Genomic DNA, 20579 nt, shown 5'->3' on the forward strand with positions numbered 1-20579 from the left:
AACTGATCATACCATACCATACGTTATTTTGTTATCGTTTTTATCGTTAACTCTGTTTTCCTGAGTCTTTTCACGTGTGTTATGAATAAATCTTCTTTTTTTCGGTACCGGTACTAGTTTTATTTTGTTGTATTTATCCGCGACACCTTAAAGGCCGGTCCGTGAAAATATTATCGGGCATAAACCGGTCCGTGGCGCAAAAAAGGTTGGGGACCGCTGCTCTACACCACACTGATACTTTTTAAAACTATCACAGTAAAAACATTTTGAGTCATCATTTCTTCATCTGCTGTTCCATGATGAATATCAGTTTCATAAACTATAATTTTGATCCATGCTCAACCATCTAAGTTAGGAAATCCCAGAAAGTTGTTTCTGCTCATCTGGACAAAATCTGAAATTCAACATCCAGAAATCTGGAATTTCTGAACTAACTGCTACCATTCAGTAAGATGCAGCCTTTTTGTACCTAATACTACCTGTTACTGCTTTTTATTGCAGGGCTATCTGGTCGTGGGAGGAAGCCTGAACTTTATCCCTCTGCAGAGCAGCAGCAATGCTGGTGGATAAGCAACAACGGCTGAAATATGGACTTCATGATCCTCTGTTGTTCTTTATGCTAGGTATAAAATCTATGTTTAAACAGCTTAGGAAGTTAAATCTATCAGATTTACTGAATATACTGCGCGTACTGCATATACTGCCTGTTTCTATGATTGTTTGTCTGCAATAAAAGTTTCAGCATCACAGAGACTCCGGTGTTATTGCTGAGAATAATCATCTGTAATCCTCTAGGAGTTTTTCCATTGACGGCATCCTCTTCATCAGCAGAGGAAACATACACATTCATGTAAACAATGCAACACACTGCATTGTATGTGCTCTTGCTGTATCAACTGAAGGCTTTTCAGGGAGTTTTTAGGACATCCTGATAATAATGAATTACAGTAGTCCAGCATAGAAGTAATAAGTGCATGAACTATTTTCAGCATCACTCTGAGACAGGATATTTCTAATTTTAGAGATGTTGCGCAAATGGAAGAAGGCAACCCTACATATTTGTTTAATATGTGCATTGAAGGACATATGCTGGTCAAAAATGACTCCAAGGTTCCTCACAGTGTTACTGGAGGCCTTCACTAAAGCTGTTTCTGTTTCTTTGATGAGCTCTGAAACTTGACTGAAACTCTTCAAATAAGCCATTCCTCTGCAGATGATCTGTTAGCTGTTTGACAACTACTCTTTCAAGAATGTTTGATATGAAAGGAAGGTTGGAGCATCTCACTATTAATCATTGAACAACCCTAGGTTTCTCTTCAGCACTGTAGCCAGGCTGACAAAAAGTCAGAGCTTTGTTGAGCCAACTATTCCTTTAACCATAACTAGTAATGACTTCATGAAGTTCTTCACAAATAAAATTTTAATCATTAGAGAAAAAATTACCCATAATCATCTCACAGATGTAATATTATCTACAGCTACTTTCAGTACCATTGATATTCATTTAGAGTCTTTTTCTCCACTTGATCTTTCTGAGTTAACTTCAATAATTACTTCCTCCAAACCATCAACCTCTCAGGGCTCTGTGTGCGGACAGGTGGAGGTGAGGATCCAAATGCAGGACTCAGAGACTGAACGCAACTCAAAAACTACAGCTTTATTGCTGGCGGAAAACAGAACAGAAACCTAAACTGAGAAAACCACAAACTGGAACACACACACACACAGGTAAAATCTGATGATACGACGCAACGCTGAACACTGGAGGACACACACTATAAATACACAGGCAGGAATATGAGGGAACGAGGAACAGGTGGGAACACAGCCGGGAGAAATTAGACAGAGGAAGCGAAACTAGAAACACAGAGATAAAAGATAAACCTTCAAAATAAAACAGGAAACAATTCACAAAGACACAGACTTGGCACAGAACTAAACCTACATTAAAAAATGAGGGCACAAGACACAAAACCTAAGAACAAAACCTTAAATCAGAATAAACTGGAACATAGAATTATACTAATAAATAACAAATCATAACAAAAGCATCAGAATAGAAACCATAATACAAAGGGATATAAGAAACTGAAAATGCTGGGTCAAAATGACCCAGAACTGTGACACAATGTGTCTTTTAGACCCCATTCCTACAAAACTGCTCAAAGAAGTCCTGACATTAATTAATGCTTCAATCTTAAATATGATCAACCTATCTCTAATAATCGGCCATGTATCACAGGCCTTCAAGCTGGCAGTAGTTAAACCTTTACTTAAAAAGCCATCTCTAGACCCAGTCTTGGTCCTGGGACCCAGATTTTTGAGTTTGTTTGGATATTTTCATTCTTTAGAATTCTAAGATTATTGTATTTTGTTGTTGGGATCCTCTGAGTTTTAGTTACTTATGTCTCTATTTGTTGGTTCTTTGTGGCTCAAGAGTTGGGAGTTCGCCTTGTAATCGGAAGGTTGCCGGTTCGAGCCCCGACTTGGTCAGTCTCGGTCGTTGTGTCCTTGGGCAAGACACTTCAGAGGGCCCGGTGGCGCCAGTGTCTGGCAGCCTCGCCTCGGTCAGTGCGCCCCAGGCCATTACTTTTGTATCGTTTATTGCATTTATGGAGGGAGAGGTGTATGCTGGGTAATGGCACAGCTAGCGACACGGTGACTTTATTCACCCGCTTCGGCTGTTATCAGTCCATACAATGGGCGTTATTAGCAGAAATCAGTCCCATAGATATGGGCCATCCACCTGCTAGATTGTTCAGAAGGTTGTTATCATCCATCCAGATGGAGGATCACTAACAGGAGCGTGGGAAGACTCCAGGATCCACTCTGGCTGGAATCCGGTGGATACAGCAGTGTTACAGGTAAGACCATTTAAACGGACAGCATTTATAGAATGACTATTAAAAGTCAGCGAGTGTCAATAATGTTAATGTGGTTATGTTAGTAATACACCGAGTGCTAATATAACAGCTTTAAGATGCATTTGTAGATATTATTACGTGTTTTACCGTCTTTATGGTGCTAGCTTAAAGTTACGGTGTAAACGTTAGCTTATATTGTAGTAAAGCTGTTACTGTTGAAACGATGTTAGCACAGAAATATTAGCTTCTGTCATGACTGATGAAGTTACTAGTTAATAAAGTTTCCAGTAAAGTGATTAATCGCAGCCACAGATTGACAGTAAATATCCCGATTAGCTTCAATGCATCTGTTATAAATATGTGCACGTTTCAGTGCTTCGTTTAAACTGTATGATACTTATACTGTACTAAAATACAATCCTAGCTGTGTGAACAAAGCCTGGCTCCTTTAATCCTGCATGACAAACCTCAGGATGCAGGTTATTATTACTCTTTCCTGCTGGCACACCTGTCACACCTGAGAGTCAGCTAGAAACTTACAGTGACGTGGACATCATGCAAAGACTGCCAGACTCTGTAATACTGTAAATGATCAGTGACTCAGGTTAACACTAAACTTTAAACGGTACCTCTGTGTCTCTGTGTGTGCTGAACATCTGGAATCAGGATTTCATTCAGGCTGCATTGACTGTGGGACTTTTCTCTGTTAAAAACAGGCTGAAGACAGCTCAGAAACATTTGAAGATTAAAATTTAGCGTTATGGCTGCTCGTGGTGTGTAAAGCTTCTACTCAGCTGTATTTTTGTTACTAATTTGTTTGTTGTTGCTTAACACAGATTTCAGAAGAGCAAATATGAGCACTGTTGCTTAATCCTTAATAGTTTAAAGCAGGACTGGATTGGAAATCAAAAAAATCCGGATTCTTCTTCCACAGAAGTTTCATTTGTCAGTGTGGGACTGCTGAGTCACCTGAAGAACTCATTTCATTCTCCATGATGTTCATTTACAGAAATGTTTCACAGGAACTGATTCCTCCCAAAGGGTGAACTAGTGTGTTTCCATAATGATATGTTTTTCATATCTCTGTATGAATGTACTTCTTAAATGAAGGCAAGTGTTTGTCCTTTTTTGTTCCTCAGGTACAGTACGTGATATTAAGGGCAGGCGGTCATCACTGGGGAAGACAAGAAGCAGACGTACTTCCAAGAGGGAGCTGCAGTGAGGACACAGCCTGGTCACTGAGGTCAGAGGTCAGAATCTGAAACAGCTCAGGTTTATATTCTAGGGGTTATAAAAAATTCTAAATGTATTTATAAAGAAACCTTTAAATAATATTTTAAATAATAATCATAATTTTGATTATTATTAGAAATATCAAACATTTAAGTGGATTTCTGTCACACGTATTGTTTTTGCCCTGCGATAAACTGGCAGCCTGTCCTGTCTTTGTCCTGTATCAGCTGGGATAGGCTTCATCCTCCCGCGACCTTGAATTGGATACATTGTATTCCAATTATGTAATCTCATCATTTACAAACTCAAGGTAATCAAAATGTAAGCATTAATGGTAAAAATGGGAAAGCAGAAATAAGTGTGAATGACATGAATGTAAATGTGTTAGCTGACATAGAGGACAGCTACATGTAGTCTGAAAAATCTTTGTTGTCAAATTTGCAGGTCTATCACGAGACATTCTTACATAGAAGAGACTGTTAAAGTCTCTAACTCAGTGAAGCATTATTGGTCCCGTCTGTTTGGATAAATGTAGTAAGTTGATGTTTGTTCATTTATTGACACACTTTCTTAAGTGCTTATCCAGTTCAGGATCACAGTGGAGCTGCAGCTGGATATGTTCAGTAAAGAAACCTTACAAAAGTTAACATAAACCTGCATCTCTGTACGTTGTTGTCCACAGGGTGAGAAAATCGAACTGGAAGACTGTGGAACATGTTAATAAATGTTTGTGTTTATGCCTGTGTCTTTCACAGGAGGCGCTGAAAGGTTTCCCTAATAGTTCCTGGTGAATCAAAGCAGAACCATAAAGGTTGCTGGACTGCATGATGGCCTTACCCCTGAGCAGTCATCCTGTTAAAGGAGGAACCAGTTAGAAGCTGTTTTCAAAGTAGCTGAGCAGATTTCATCTCAAGTAAGCGATTAACTGTTTGTTCATTTGTTCTGCCACTTAAAGAACATTTAAGGACGTCTTTTGAGTGTCCAGTTGAATTAATTCTACTGGCTCTCATGGTCATTTGTGATTATGGACATATTTTCATGTTTTCAACCATTTAGTAAATTCTATCTATTTAGTAATATCTGTCAGCTATAAAATATAAATATAAATATAAAAATATCTAAATATCTCCTGCCCTTTATATTTTAATGATGTAAGACCAGATGTCTGTTATCGTGTTACATTAGCATTCCTCACATATCAATGGGATGCTGTACAGTACAATCCTACTGACACAGCAGAGGGATAACAGCGGCTATTCAACATCGTTACACGACACATTCGAGCTGCATGATGCAGACAAAGTGACTAAATCATCTTTTTGTGGTTTATTGTCTTCAAACCAGCAGACAAAGCTGATGGCAGAAGATGTTTGGAGAAGAACTTCAGGCCGTGGACTGAAAAGGTATTTTTTTCTTGTTATCAAAAGACATTTGGAGTGACGGCTTCTACAACTGTGCTGAAGTAAAGCTTACAGGCTAAGAAATCACAGTGTTGATATTCAGCACAAAGAGAAAATCTCACTTGTTTGAATTTATTTACAATCATAGTTTTATAAATTCTGACTGTAAACAGCTTTTACAGCTTTGATATTGTTTGACACTCGATATCAGGTGATGGTATTTAATTTAAAGGTTTCTTTGTCCCAATGAGCCATTTACACTGACCAGTTCAGTTTAACTGTAACACATTCATTATTTAGATCCAACATTTCTAAGAGAAATAACTGAATGTAAAAAATGGCAGCCCTCAGGCCAGGTTTAATTGATAGAGATATATGCATGCATTATGAAATTTATGTATCCCAGATCATTTTTATTCATCTAGTCCTGGCAGATCCACCCCTTCCTCCCAAGTTAACTGCAACCCAAAAGAACTAGTGGGCTATTTACACACTCACAACCAGTGTGGGGTAACAAGAGCCACCAAAAACCTGTCAGCCTGCACAGCTACAGATGTGCTAAAAGCTATAAGAGTTAGAAGCTCTGCTTATGGAGAAACTTTCTAAGCCTAACAGAGGACAGGTACTCCTGCCCAAATAACATGATATAGCCCCACATACAGCCCAGCCATAAAATGAACCAAGTCATTTGGTTAAAGACAGCATGGGAGTAAATGCATGTAACCAGCCTGCACCAACCTGACATTTCTTCCTCCTGAATTAAATGAATGAATGGATGAAAGTTAAATGACTACAAACCTAAAGCCACTAGTTCCCACACTGGAGTTCCCCGACACTGTGTTAACTGTACTGAGCTTGTATCAACAGTTGCAGCAGGCTAAGCTACGTGAGACACTGCATTGAACGATTGTTTCTATCTTAATGGTTTCAGCTCAGATGTTCTGCTTTTTCCTTTCAGTAGATCAAAGCAGCTCGTGCTCTGTCTGCTTCCATTCTGATGGCAAGAAGAAGAAGAAGGAGAAGAAGACTTCAGCGAAGTGGCGTTCATGGTCTCAGTGGACAGTCATGGTCACACACTGCATGTGGTTTTAAAAGCAACATGTCTGTTCACCACAACAATGGAGATGTGTAATATTAGAGCAGCTACGGTTTGTTCTTGAACATCAGTTTTGTTTTCTACTTTGACCACTTAGACCAAAAAAAGTGTTGTTTTCAGATTCTTTCTTTTTAAATCTATAAAGCACCTGTTCATTTTTTATTACAATTAGTTTCACATAAATGTTAGTGTTTCCTTTATGGTCTTTTAATGCTTACACTAGACTGTACACGTCTACATTAGAGACATTTCTGTTACCTATTTATGAGACTGGGCTGCTTGACTACGATTTGGAAATGGATGCAAAATCACACGGATCGTGCTATTGTTTGTTTTTTAATATGATGGACTGAACACAGGAGGTATCTGACTAAGCAAAGATTAGTCCGATCCCATTTCTACCTGTCTCTACTGTTTCAACATTTCACTGAAGTTTGCTCATCTGTAACTGTCAGGATATATATTTATTCCAGCTCTCATAGGACAAAGGAATGACTCAGACTTGTCAAATGTTCTTTGACTTGATACACAATATGAAGTTCACAATTTCTTACAAATAAAACTATAATGACAAACATGAACAGCTGTGCTTATTTGTGAGACATGATTTTTTTTTTAATGTGTTCATATTTAGACATTTGTATGCTGAAACTGTAATGGTGAACCTGAGGTGATGGTCAGCAGAAGGCAAATATATATAAATATAAAACAATATTGAAGTAATGTCTTTACCCTGTGCAGCCTGTGGACGCTGTGCACACAATCACCTTATTCACTGTAGTAAACATGCACCGCTAGCTCACGTGACTGACTGTCTCCATGGTTACATCGTATATTATTAGCTATGTAAACAGCTTCCAAAGATACCGCCATAGCTCTCTGCAGCTGTAACACTTTCACACTTTACAAATCATTTCACGTTTTTGATAGTTATGAATAAAGAATGTGTTTTAAAGTCATGCTAGGCTGTTGCTATGGTGGTTGCTGTGGCCTCGGGTGGACTGCGTCCGATTCCTGTTATTAGCTGTCCGCCGTAGGAAGGCTGCGTTCCGTTTAGAAGTAGCACCAGTCTGCCGTAACTCGAACTCAAACCCCGCTTTGTTCTGTAATTAAAGGGCTTTTACAGCCGTTCATGACACACACGCACGCACACACACATAAAACACTTTGCCTCACCATGAGAATGCAACTTTACTAAAACCTTTAAAGTATCTGAGATAGGATAGAAAAATGAAGTAACCAGAGATTTAATGGTGAAGACTCTGGGTTCTGTAGTTCACGTTTTACAGTCCTGAATGACTCACTGCATATCCATATAATTTATTGAAGAGGAGTTTAGAATGCACTTTACATTTAGACTGTTGCTGTTTAATTTTTACATTGTTACTGTGTTGTGTCATGAATAAGGTTTACCTGCTGGGGTTTGATGGATCAGCTGGACAATACAGACAAAGACAGACTTCATCCATCATACGCAAGAATCCTAGTTGGATTTTTGTTTTCACTCATATTTTAGAACCAAATATTGAAAACAATTCTGACAGACTGGATACCTGATCAGGGTGTACATTACCTTTCACTCAAGCATCCCAGGACAGAGCCCTGCCCACCATGAGCCTGGGTGGATACGTGGTTATAATATAAAATGACTGATACTGAATATGAATATTTCATGAAAATCAAATTATAATATGAATTCCTAGGTGTTTGTTATATCCAGCAAGAGATTGATTACATATGTCTGAATTGCTAACCCTAACCCTAGCTCAACAGACCACAATGCCCTGGACTGTCAGTATTATTACATGCTGTGAACATAAGTAGCTTTGATCACAGTTTATGTTGTAAAAGAGAAGGAATATTGAAAAAAAGATCAACATTGTGATATTATTTCTTCCAAACTGACCAGAAACATGCTTATCAGACTCTCACAGCACAGGATCAGACTCACTGTGCATGACGGCTCAGGCCAGTAATGTTTGTTAGATTGTCAGTTGTTTAGTGCTTCTGTACAGTTAGGGTCACCATCTCTGTGTCAGTATAATTAATATGCAGAAAACACTAAAAGTTGATTGTCTTCCAATATTCTAGCATAATTAAAAAACTTTGACTTTGTAAGTACATATTGGTACAGTCCTAATGCCAGTATGATTCTTCATAACACCTGCTTTGAAATACTGAACTTTAAAATGTACCTGATGAAAGATAATTTACAGTGGGAGTCTGTCAGGATAATTCTGACTATAAGATCACTGTATTAATCTGAACCCTTCTGCAATGTGCTGTGAATGAATGCTGATGCAACTGACTGTGGGAAAGCTGTTAATAAAATGAATCTGTGACACATGCAACACATTCACAGAGGAAGAGGACACAAAGGGAGGACACGCAGAGGCTGTGTTAAAGTCACAAATCCAAATCTTTAGTCAAAAACAGGCAGCGGTTACAAACAGGAAGACAAGCAGTCCATTAAACAGTCTACAGGGTCAAACATACAGAGAATTCAAACAACAGTAAAAAATAACTGGACACTGAAAAACTTAAAGCAATGTGTGACGAAACAAAAGGAAGCAGCGCAGTATATTCACTGAATTATCATCAATTACAAAAGAAAAAAACGACGATTTCTAAGGATTATTTGCTTAATTGCAGTTAAGAGTGTGGCTGGTAAAGATGGAAACATACAGAATGTAAACTGTGTGAGTTTGGTGAACTTTGTTAGTAACAAATGAGGTAAAAAAAAAAACCCAAAACAGACAAAACACAGAAAGAGGCTCTCAGTATTCATGAATAATTAGAAAGCATCTAAACATTCTGGTCGTGGATTTTTACAGTTTTAGTTCCGCTCGCTGTCATCATTATAATCATCATGATCAATGGCGAGGTCCTGAGGTGGGCGGGGCTGTCTCTGGTGATGTCACCATGAAGGAACAGCGTCTGGCACGTGTTGGTGAAACATCCCAGTACACTGGTGTAGTTTCCTCTCCAGCTGTTTGACATTCGACACTTCAACATTAAGGGGAAGAAGAAGAAACAGCGTTAGGTCAGGTGACCACATGGTTTCTAAAATAACTGACAGGAAGTAACCAGGCCGTTAGAAATGGATGGCATGTGTTTAGAGTTACTGTAGTTAGGTAACTCTACTTACCAAAAGCAAAGCTGCTGAATGTTGCAGGAACATGCTCATGTGTGGTGATCATTCAGTGCTGCTCCGGCAGGTTAGACAGTCCAATAGTGATATCCTGTCCATCTGAGAGTTTGAAAACACACATGCAAAGATTTAATTGTATTACAGTCAAAGTGGGATGTTCGATTTTGTCCTTTAAAAATGTTTGTGTATTTGAAAGCACTAACATTTTATGATGACTCGGATCGTCTCTCTCTAAGAGTGTCTCCTTTAAAGGGGAGACAAGTGTATCCACTGATCCACGTCACTTTACCTGGATGATGACTCCTCTCTCCCTCACTCAGAAACTGGAGATTTACCTACATCATTACAAAAACATCAAAAACATCTCCCTTTGATTCCATTCCTCCATTCCTGCTGAACATCAGGCAACAAATATCCCAGTAACTCACAGTAAAATGTAAAGCACATATTTTCTCTGCTTTGTCTAACCTCTGCAGAGCCTCTGTCAAGAAAAACATATCTGTAAGCATAAAACAAATATACATTTCATAACACGTCACTGGACAAACCTCGGTCAGTTGATTTCCTCTGTGCAGTGCAGACGAGCATCAGTCAGCAAGTCAAGGTGGTGAGATGGACCGGTGCCCTTTGTGACTCTGCTGGTTCTTCTGAGGAAACACCACCGTCTCTCCACACCATCACCATGTGTGAGCATAGATCAGTAGCATAGATCAGAATATATATATATATATATATATATATGTATATTTCATTTAACAATTGCAACTGAAAGAAATTAAATATTGAACAAAATATATTGTCACATTCTTCATTCTCAAATACAAATTTCGCAAAGTAAATTTTTGATTAACAGAAAAATATGAATTACAAAAAATAATTGTATATTATTAAAATATTATGCAACTGTGACCAAAGTCAGAATCTTCATTACAGTAATGTGGACTTACTGCTTGTATAATAGTGATAAACTTCAGGGGAGATCATGATGACAGAAAACTGTAAACAACACTCTGAAGTCTGAAGCTGCTTTTCTTGTTTCTGTGACCTCAGCACGTTGACAGACTTGAAGTTGCTAAAGATTTTAAAAAGTGATAATTACAGGGAAGAAACTTCTCTTTTTCATCGCTTTAATCAAACATTTGATGCCTCAGCTGTCTCAGTCCTAAAGCATTCTGCAACTACAACTAACCTGAGGAGGCTTGGATTTGGCTGCAGGTGCCCCTGTACATCCTTCTCAGCAGCACACATGTGGGTACCATTTAATCACACTTCTTCCTGAGCTTTGCTTCATCACAAGACTAAAGGTGGCATCCCGTGTCACAGTCTTATCATCATCCAATTGGAGAAGAAACATTTACGCGCCTCCTGGTTTTGTTTTCTGATCCTGCAAAAAGACTGAGGACAACAGAGCCCAGAGAACATGAGATACACAACATCCAACATTCAAACTCAACAGCCTCCATAAATGAAGAGCACCAGGTTGGTCCAGTTATACTAGATATAAGCATACTTCACATTACTGTGTATGAATAATAATCAAGAGACAAACATTGAAGATGCAGAGCATGATGTCCCATCATCAGACTGTAAACAAACATCCACCAGGCTTCTTTGTTGGCAGAGGTGATGATTCTCCCATCAGGGATCAGTAGCGTGTATTAACCTGTGATATAAGCAGCAGTCACTGAAATGTTACTGTTTCAGATAAGAAATCTAGCACATAAAAGCCAGGGTGGGAGGGATCTCTGCAAACTGACTTACCTCTGCAAGTGTGAGGCTGTTCCTCCAGCCTCAACAAAAATCTGACTCTCCAGTCACAGACAAACAAAAAAACACCAGCTGGGAGATAGAAAACGCTGTCTGGGTCTTGCTGGATGTTGCTGGTCAGAGTCTCACATTAGCGGAGTGCTGCTTGGTCCCACTGACCCATGTGGACAGTGACTGTGGAGAACTGTTCTGGAAAACAGAAAAGAGAATTAAAATGACAAAAAGCCAAATTTCCACAAAGACTCTGTTAGAATCAGCAATCAGAAAATCATTGGTTCATATTACAATTAAATATGACCAGGCTCCTTAAATGTAAGCAGTTAAGATCTGATTTGATTTACATCCTTCACACAGCACATTTGTCCAGGCTGACAGGTAAACATAGAATTAATCTCAGGTAACATGACTCAGAGTAGAGATTCAGTAGGAAAGATTGCCAGCTCTAATATTATTACCACACAATCCAAGGACACACCAACAGCTCAGATTTCTAGAAGTATTTAAACAAATGTCTTCTGAATATTCAATTCATGTTCACAGTGGGAGGGTGGGGGGTGTCGTGGAATTTTGTAAATAAAGTCTGCAACACAGAAAGAGCTGTGAACAAACTATTTATTACTGCGCGCAGGAGAGCCAACACACATCAAACATCACAGTTCACAGTCATGCCAGCTCTGCCACAGAAGTCGTGCTCACACTCCTTTATGCATTCCAAGAAAGAGGGAGGAAGTTACAAACTGATCATACCACACTTCACACGCCTCGCTATGAAACCTAACAGATCAATGGTTATGCTGTTTGGGCCCTTGGCCTTATCAGCACCTGTAAAAGGAGTTGTTTTCTCAAACTGCTGATGCTGAAGTAAGTTCATCTAGTTTTAGAAACTTTCACTGAACAGTCTATAACAGTGTCACAACTAAGCATATGCATAAGCACTTAAATACTTTAAATGAGAATAATAGAAATTTCTATTACAGGAGCCAGAGCCTGCCCAGTAGTCATAGGTAGAGCAAACCTGGACAGGTACCAGTCTGTCAGAGGACTAACACAGAGACAGACATCAGAGTAACAAATCTATTTAAAATTAATGTAAGCTTGCTGCAGCTGTATGTATGAACATGTGTTTCTGTGCTCACAGTCCACCTCTCAGGAACCTGCAGTTCATTTTAAGTCTACTTTAAACAGACCTCACAAAAGGCTGATGTGGCTGGATCAGTAGTCTGATGTAAGTACGATACCTTTGGCCAGGGATTAATCTGGTACATCTCTTCACTGCAGTCTTACATATTATCCCAACACCTGAATAAAAAATATTGATATTTACAAATAACAAATTCAGCTGATGCAGCCTGACTTAATCCTAAATGTTCAGCACACACAGAGACACAGAGGGACTGTTTAAAGTTTAGTGTTAACCTGAGTCACTGATCATTTACAGTATTACAGAGTCTGGCAGTCTTTGCATGATGTCCACGTCACTGTAAGTTTCTAGCTGACTCTCAGGTGTGACAGGTGTGCCAGCAGGAAAGAGTAATAATAACCTGCATCCTGAGGTTTGTCATGCAGGATTAAAGGAGCCAGGCTTTGTTCACACAGCTAGGATTGTATTTTACACTGACCCTGGGTCAGTATAAGTATCATACAGTTTAAACGAAGCACTGAAACTTGCACATATTTATAACAGATGCATTGAAGCTAATCGGGATATTTACTGTCAATCTGTGGCTGCGATTAATCACTTTACTGGAAACTTTATTAACTAGTAACTTCATCAGTCATGACAGAAGCTAATATTTCTGTGCTAACATCGTTTAAACAGTAACAGCTTTACTACAATATAAGCTAATGTTTACACCGTAACTTTAAGCTAGCACCATAAAGACGGTAAAACACGTAATAATATCTACAAATGCATCTTAAAGCTGTTATATTAGCACTCGCTGTATTACTAACATAACCACATTAACATTATTGACCCTCGCTGACTTTTAATAGTCATTCTATAAATGCTGTCCGTTTAAATGGTCTTACCTGTAACACTGCTGTATCCACCGGATTCCAGCCAGAGTGGATTCTGGAGTCTTCCCACGCTCCTGTTAGTGATCCTCCATCTGGATGGATGATAACAACCTTCTGAACAATCTAGCAGGTGGATGGCCCATATCTATGGGACTGATTTGTGCTAATAACGCCCATTGTATGGACTGATAACAGCCGAAGCGGGTGAATAAAGTCACCGTGTCGCTAGCTGTGCCGTTACCCAGCATACACCTCTCCCTCCATAAATGCAATAAACGATACAAAAGTAATGGCCTATAATTAATTTATCTGCTGTATCTGCTGTTTCTCAGGTAGTTGTTTACATTATATAATATATTGTGTTCAGTACACGTCACTACAATGTGATTTCGGAAATGTATAAATATACGGACAACAGGCTCTTCCACGGCAATCTCTTGTCGTCAATAAACAACGTTTAGGGAGCTCTATAGTATTCAATAGGAGGACCCTGCACGTCAATTCTCGACGCGAGGGGGTACCCTGCGCGTCGATAAGTGAAGCAGAGGGAGCCTGACCATGCGTCACACATTTGACGAGTTGGGAGTGAGAACGTGTTGGAAAAAACAGAAAATGTTGGATTTATTTAATTCAGTAGTGGACATTGGTTGCACAGAAAGTTTTGCTTTGACAGAAACTTAAACAACTGAGTTAAATCAACACAACTTATTCATATTCAATAAACCTGAGCATTTTGTGCTGATAAAATGTTATTGAAACATGTTTAGATGAAGTACAGTTTGGGCAACCATGTTAATAGTCATTATTTTCCTGTATAAATCGTTGGTTGTTACAATAAAAAATGTCAGTTAAATATATCATATAAGAGACACACAGTGATATTTGAGAAGTGAAATGAAGTTTTTAATTCACATCTACAGGCCAGAAAGGGTTTTTTTTGTTCAAGATGTGAACGGAGCATTGGGAAAAAAAACAAACAAAAAAAACAAACAAAAAAAACCCCCACAACAGTCAAGTGATCTACAGTGTCTTTAATGTTTGTGCAGAACCCCCCCCCCCTCCCCCAAAAAAACAAACAAACAAACAAACAAATAAACAAAAAACTAAACAAAAAACAGCACTTTCTTTGTCTTTTCCTATGCAGTATTATAAAAGGCATGACAACCTTAACTGCAGAAGGCGTGACTGCCACAGTCATAGTGAGAATGAACAAAAACCTACAAGGAAACCTGAATGTTGAGATACCAAGAGATAACTGCATAATCAAGGCCGATACCATCAGAACAACGTCCACTGGCTTTAGGGGTAAGAGCAGGGCTTCCTGCTTCTATCTGACTCTAACTGAACAATCATTTCAAAATGGACTTGTTTTATTTGTTCAGAATACTGAACTGGGAAGGAGGCTCATTATGTGTGCCTATGCCAAGAGGCACACATATTACTATTCGTCGGATTTATTATGTGTGCCTATGCCAAGAGGCACACATATTACTATTCGTCGGATTTATTATTCTTATTATTATTATTATTATTCTCCATCTTCCGCCTAAATTTCGGCACGTATCACGCCCCGCAGTTTTGAGAAAAGCTTCATATATGTTACCTCATTTTGTGCGGCTGGATCTGGAATGGTGTGCTATGACTTTTGGTGTTTATGACTATTATAGTTTTTTAAATATTAATATTTTAGTGAAAATTTTCCCGCGCTCCTCTGCCAAACAGTTTTGACAATAGGGGTACATATGTTACATCATTTTGTGCGGCTGGAGCTGGGCTAGTATGGTGTGACTTTTGGTGTTTATAACTTTTATAGTTTTTGAAATATTTAGATTTTAGTGCAAATTTAGGCGAATTTCTAGGCTCCTGAGAAAGATTCTGCTTTTGGCACCATAGAAACAGACTTCATTTGTGGTGTGTTGGCTCTCTCTAGTGGTATACCGGGAGAAGTACGGCCTAAAGGGTGCCATGCTTGGTGAAAACTACATATCCCACAATTCATAGCATGCCTCTACCGAGTCAAACAATGGCGGACACCACTTTGTTTTATATGTCTTTTATTCATGTTTCTAGGTCACAAAATACACTTTTAAGATATTTTCAGGCGAGAATGTAGGTGTGTAAACTTCAAATATCTGCTCGTTTTATCAAGACATCCCATATTAGCGACAATTCTCTTAAGTGTTGCTGATAGCCGGCTAGCTAGCTAGCGCCGCTAGCTTAGCTAGCTAGCGCCCCTTCGTGAAAAACCACCCAGGCTTGGCTGATAGTGAGGTGGCTAAAATTTGTTTAATCGCCCGATCGCTCGGCAAGGGTCTGTGTCTTAGGTGGACTTATTTTCGTTTATATGGGCCGATGATGCTGGTCGATGTGGAAAAAATAACTGAGTTGTTTGGTGGTGGAGCTACAACAGAGGGCAGCTATCCACCGGTGTGTGACAGAAAGGACATGCCGCGAACGAGACATACAAGGCGGTGAGGCTACCGCCGATCGTCCGGTGTTTGCTAACGCGGAGGTCAATCGTGGATCAGGGAAAGCGAAGGCAGGAGCGTGAGGTGAACTGAATTTCAGGTAAGAAGTTATGACCTGCACTCTATTTGGGTCAGATATAAACCGAGTTTAGGTGTAGTTTATTTAGCAACAGTTCTCTTACGTGTTGCTGATAGCCGGCTGGCTAGCTAGCTAGCTAGCGCCGCTAGCTTAGCTAGCTAGCGCGGCTAGCGACCCTTCGGGAAAAACCACCCAGGCTTGGCTGATAGTGAGGTGGCTAAAATTTGTTTAATCGCCCGATCGCTCGGCAAGGGTCTGTGTCTTAGCTGGACTTATTTTCGTTTATATGGGCCGATGATGCTGGTCGATGTGGAAAAAATAACTGAGTTGTTTGGTGGTGGAGCTACAACAGAGGGCAGCTATCCACCGGTGTGTGACAGAAAGGACATGCCGCGAACGAGACATACAAGGCGGTGAGGCTACCGCTGATCGACCGGTGTTTGCTAACGCGGAGGTCAATCGTGGATCAGGGAAAGCGAAGGCAGGAGCGTGAGGTGAACTGAATTTCAGGTAAGAAGTTATGACCTGCACTCTATTTGGGTCAGATATAAACCGAGTTTAGGTGTAGTTTATTTAGCAGCAGTTCTCTTATGTGTTGCTGATAGCCGGCTAGCTAGCTAGCTAGCGCCGCTAGCATAGTTAGCTCGCGCCGCTAGCGACCCTTCGTGAAAAAGCACCCAGGCTTGGCTTATATTGAGGCGGGTGAAACTCGTGTCAGCACCCGGTCGCTCGCCGACAGTATGTGTTTTAGCTGGACTTATTTTTCGTTTATATGGACCGATGATTTATTTATTTATTCATTTTAGTAACGGTATAAACAGTGAAAGGTGGTGGATTGGCCAGATGTAAACTTCAAATATCTGCTCGTGTTACCAAGACATCCCATATTAGCTCTGTTTTCGGTGCCTGCAAAGAGCTAGACAGGTAGCTAGCTAACCCGAGCTGGCTGTCTTTTTGACTCAGGGTCATAGCTGGACTTATTTTTCGTTTTTATGAGCCGATGAGGGTTTTTTTTTAGTAACGGTACAAACAGTGAAAGGCGGTGGATTGTCCAGATGCTGGTCGATGTGGAAAAAATAACTGAATTGTTTGGTAGTCGCTGACGCGGAGCTACAACCGAGGGCAGCTATCCACCGGTGTGTGTCAGAAAGAACATGCGGGGAACGAGGCGGCGAGGTGACCGCCGATCGACCGGTGGTAGATCGTGGATCAGGGAAACCGAAGGCAGGAGAAGCAGGCGGCTGCCGGTCGGAGCGTGAGGTGAACTGAATTTCAGGTAAGAAGTTATGACCTGCACTCTATTTGGGTCAGATATAAACCGAGTTTAGGTGTAGTTTATTTTCGTTGTGCTGACTTTTTACAATCAGTTATAATAACTCGTACTGCGTGGTAGCTAGCACGATGGAGTTTCTATACAGCTGTGTGCGCGCTAAGTTACTGATGTTGAACTTTATGACAGCCTCCCCTGTCATTCTCTCGCCTGTTCAAACTTCAGTCATGAAACTGATCAATGATCGGCTTTTCTCTCTTGTTTGTTTATCGCGCTAAACAACAGCAGCACGTTTAAGCTTGATCAGCTGTTGTTAGAATTCTTTTGATTTTAATTTCTAGTATCAGCTGATGTTTGCTGGAGCATGAAGATGAAATCAGGAGATGTCCTTACTGAATCATCAGAGCTGAACTGGTGATGGAGAAACAGGTTTACCCTTAGGTGACATGAATGAGTTGAAGGGAAGTTATGAACTGTTTCTGAGAGAAATAAACACCAAGCTCCTTTTTTTATTTAGCTGACAGCTGGTAACTGTGCAGGGGCGGATCTAGCAAAGCTTTTGCCAGGGGGCCAGGTAGGGCATTAACAGAGAAAGGTGGACACAAAGATATACTTTTCTTTCTTACTCTCATACAGGGAGTGCAGAATTATTAGGCAAGTTGTATTTTTGAGGAATAATTTTATTATTGAACAACAACCATGTTCTCAATGAACCCAAAAAACACATTAATATCAAAGGTGAATGTTTTCGGAAGTAATTTTTAGTTTGTTTTTAGTTTTAGCTATTTTAGGGGGATATCTGTGTGTGCAGGTGACTATTACTGTGCATAATTATTAGGCAACTTAACAAAAAACAAATATATACCCATTTCAATTATTTATTTTTACCAGTGAAACCAATATAACATCTCCACATTCACAAATATACATTTCTGACATTCAAAAACAAAACAAAAACAAATCAGCGACCAATATAGCCACCTTTCTTTGCAAGGACACTCAAAAGCCTGCCATCCATGGATTCTGTCAGTGTTTTGATCTGTTTACCATCAACATTGCGTGCAGCAGCAACCACAGCCTCCCAGACACTGTTCAGAGAGGTGTACTGTTTTCCCTCCTTGTAAATCTCACATTTGATGATGGACCACAGGTTCTCAATGGGGTTCAGATCAGGTGAACAAGGAGGCCATGTCATTAGTTTTTCTTCTTTTAAACCCTTTCTTGCCAGCCACGCTGTGGAGTACTTGGACGCGTGTGATGGAGCATTGTCCTGCATGAAAATCATGTTTTTCTTGAAGGATGCAGACTTCTTCCTGTACCACTGCTTGAAGAAGGTGTCTTCCAGAAACTTGCAGTAGGACTGGGAGTTGAGCTTGACGCCATCCTCAACCCGAAAAGGCCCCACAAGCTCACCTTTGATGATACCAGCCCAAACCAGTACTCCACCTCCACCTTGCTGGCGTCTGAGTGGGACTGGAGCTCTCTGCCCTTTACCAATCCAGCCACGGGCCCATCCATCTGGCCCATCAAGACTCACTCTCATTTCATCAGTCCATAAAACCTTAGAAAAATCAGTCTTGAGATATTTCTTGGCCCAGTCTTGACGTTTCAGCTTGTGTGTCTTGTTCAGTGGTGGTCGTCTTTCAGCCTTTCTTACCTTGGCCATGTCTCTGAGTATTGCACACCTTGTGCTTTTGGGCACTCCAGTGATGTTGCAGCTCTGAAATATGGCCAAACTGGTGGCAAGTGGCATCTTGGCAGCTGCACGCTTGACTTTTCTCAGTTCATGGGCAGTTATTTTGCCCCTTGGTTTTTCCACACGCTTCTTGCGACCCTGTTGACTATTTTGAATGAAACGCTTGATTGTTCGATGATCACGCTTCAGAAGCTTTGCAATTTTAAGACTGCTGCATGCCTCTGCAAGATATCTCACTATTTTTGACTTTTCTGAGCCTGTCAAGTCCTTCTTTTGACCCATTTTGCCAAAGGAAAGGAAGTTGCCTAATAATTATGCACACCTGATATAGGGTGTTGATGTCATTAGACCATACCCCTTCTCATTACAGAGATGCACATCACCTAATATGCTTAATTGGTAGTAGGCTTTCGAGCCTATACAGGTTGGAGTAAGACAACATGCATGAAGGGGATGATGTGGACAAAATACTCATTTGCCTAATAATTCTGCACTCCCTGTATAAAATATTTAGCTTTTATTAAATAGTTATCTGAATCTTACAACCAAAGTTTGTATAATAATACACAAGATTGGCTGTAGACCATTGTTCATCATTCAGAACACTGTGTAAAAATAACAAAAAACAAAAAGTGAATGCAAAAGTGCATAAATATTTATTTTACGTGTTTGATATGTGTGGCGGGGCGTGGTCTGCAGTGCCGCTGCAGGGGAGGTGGACCCACCTGAGGGCATCTGCAATCACACCTCTCGGGCGTAGTCTGTGCTCTCTTGGCTGTTTTTTGGGTGTGTGTCGGGCTGTGAGTTGAAAAGCTACAGCTGGCTGGGAGGGTACACCAACCATGTGTGAAAAGTGGTCCATAACGTACTGGTTCAAAGTGTGTTCGTGCAAACATTGTCGGGGTCTGCCGTGGTACAGAGGGACTTCTGCTTATGAACCTGTGTGCACAGCGTCTGCAAATCGGGGCTGTACAAAGTGACCTCATCTTTACCCAAAACTGTAAGCTGTCATCTGTGAGGCGCGAGCGGTGTTTGTTTTTACCATAATTCATGGTGGAGAATGGCTGCTCTTCTGAGTTTTGCTGTCTGTAGCCGTATGAATGGAAAACTACACAGATTAGCAGCGGCATAGGCACACATAAAATTTCTTCTGAAATTTTCGCTTTCTAGTTATTCTTATTATTATTATTCTCCATCTTCCGCCTAAATTTCGGCACGTATCACGCCCCGCAGTTTTGAGACAAGCTTCATATATGTTACCTCATTTTGTGCGGCTGGATCTGGAATGGTGTGCTATGACTTTTGGTGTTTATGAATTTTATAGTTTTTTAAATATTAATATTTTAGTGAAAATTTTCCCGCGCTCCTCTGCCAAACAGTTTTGACATTAGGATTACATATGTTAGATCATTTTGTGCGCCTGGAGCTGGACTATTATGTTGTGACTTTTGGTGTTTATGACTTTTATAGTTTTTTAAATATTAATATTTTAGTACAAATTTAGGCCAATTCATCTTTTGGCGCCAAATAAACAGA

At 40.1% G+C, this 20579-nt stretch overlaps 3 long non-coding RNA genes across 10 annotated transcripts; 1 reads left to right on the forward strand and 2 right to left on the reverse strand.

Annotated features, from left to right (window-relative positions):
- Positions 1 to 4040: 4040 nt before the first annotated feature.
- On the forward strand, positions 4041 to 7124 carry LOC109201192 (uncharacterized). Of its 5 annotated transcripts, none has more exons than XR_002061218.2 (4): positions 4041 to 4114; positions 4853 to 5010; positions 5442 to 5500; positions 6456 to 7124. It is a non-coding gene; the product is annotated as an uncharacterized LOC109201192 (long non-coding RNA). The 5 variants fall into 5 exon arrangements; XR_003216880.1 differs by having other exon boundaries at positions 6459 to 6487; XR_003216882.1 differs by having other exon boundaries at positions 5445 to 5500; positions 6456 to 6472.
- A 1874-nt stretch (positions 7125 to 8998) lies between these two features.
- LOC102082871 (uncharacterized) lies at positions 8999 to 10471 on the reverse strand. The gene is made up of 4 exons (XR_002061221.2): positions 10293 to 10471; positions 9948 to 10079; positions 9742 to 9843; positions 8999 to 9599 (listed from the first exon to the last, which is right to left on the reverse strand). It is a non-coding gene; the product is annotated as an uncharacterized LOC102082871 (long non-coding RNA).
- Positions 10472 to 10692: 221 nt separating this feature from the next.
- Positions 10693 to 13597, reverse strand: LOC109201191 (uncharacterized). Of its 4 annotated transcripts, XR_003216898.1 has the most exons (5): positions 13543 to 13597; positions 11506 to 11700; positions 11294 to 11407; positions 10934 to 11139; positions 10693 to 10816 (listed from the first exon to the last, which is right to left on the reverse strand). It is a non-coding gene; the product is annotated as an uncharacterized LOC109201191 (long non-coding RNA). The 4 variants fall into 4 exon arrangements; XR_003216901.1 differs by lacking the exon at positions 10693 to 10816 and having other exon boundaries at positions 11506 to 11695; positions 13543 to 13583; XR_003216899.1 differs by lacking the exons at positions 10693 to 10816; positions 13543 to 13597 and adding an exon at positions 12750 to 12808.
- Between the last annotated feature and the right edge of the window lie 6982 nt (positions 13598 to 20579).

Source organism: Oreochromis niloticus, linkage group LG3 (assembly GCF_001858045.2).
Source record: "Oreochromis niloticus isolate F11D_XX linkage group LG3, O_niloticus_UMD_NMBU, whole genome shotgun sequence".
In the NCBI taxonomy this organism is placed as follows: Eukaryota; Metazoa; Chordata; class Actinopteri; order Cichliformes; family Cichlidae; genus Oreochromis; species Oreochromis niloticus.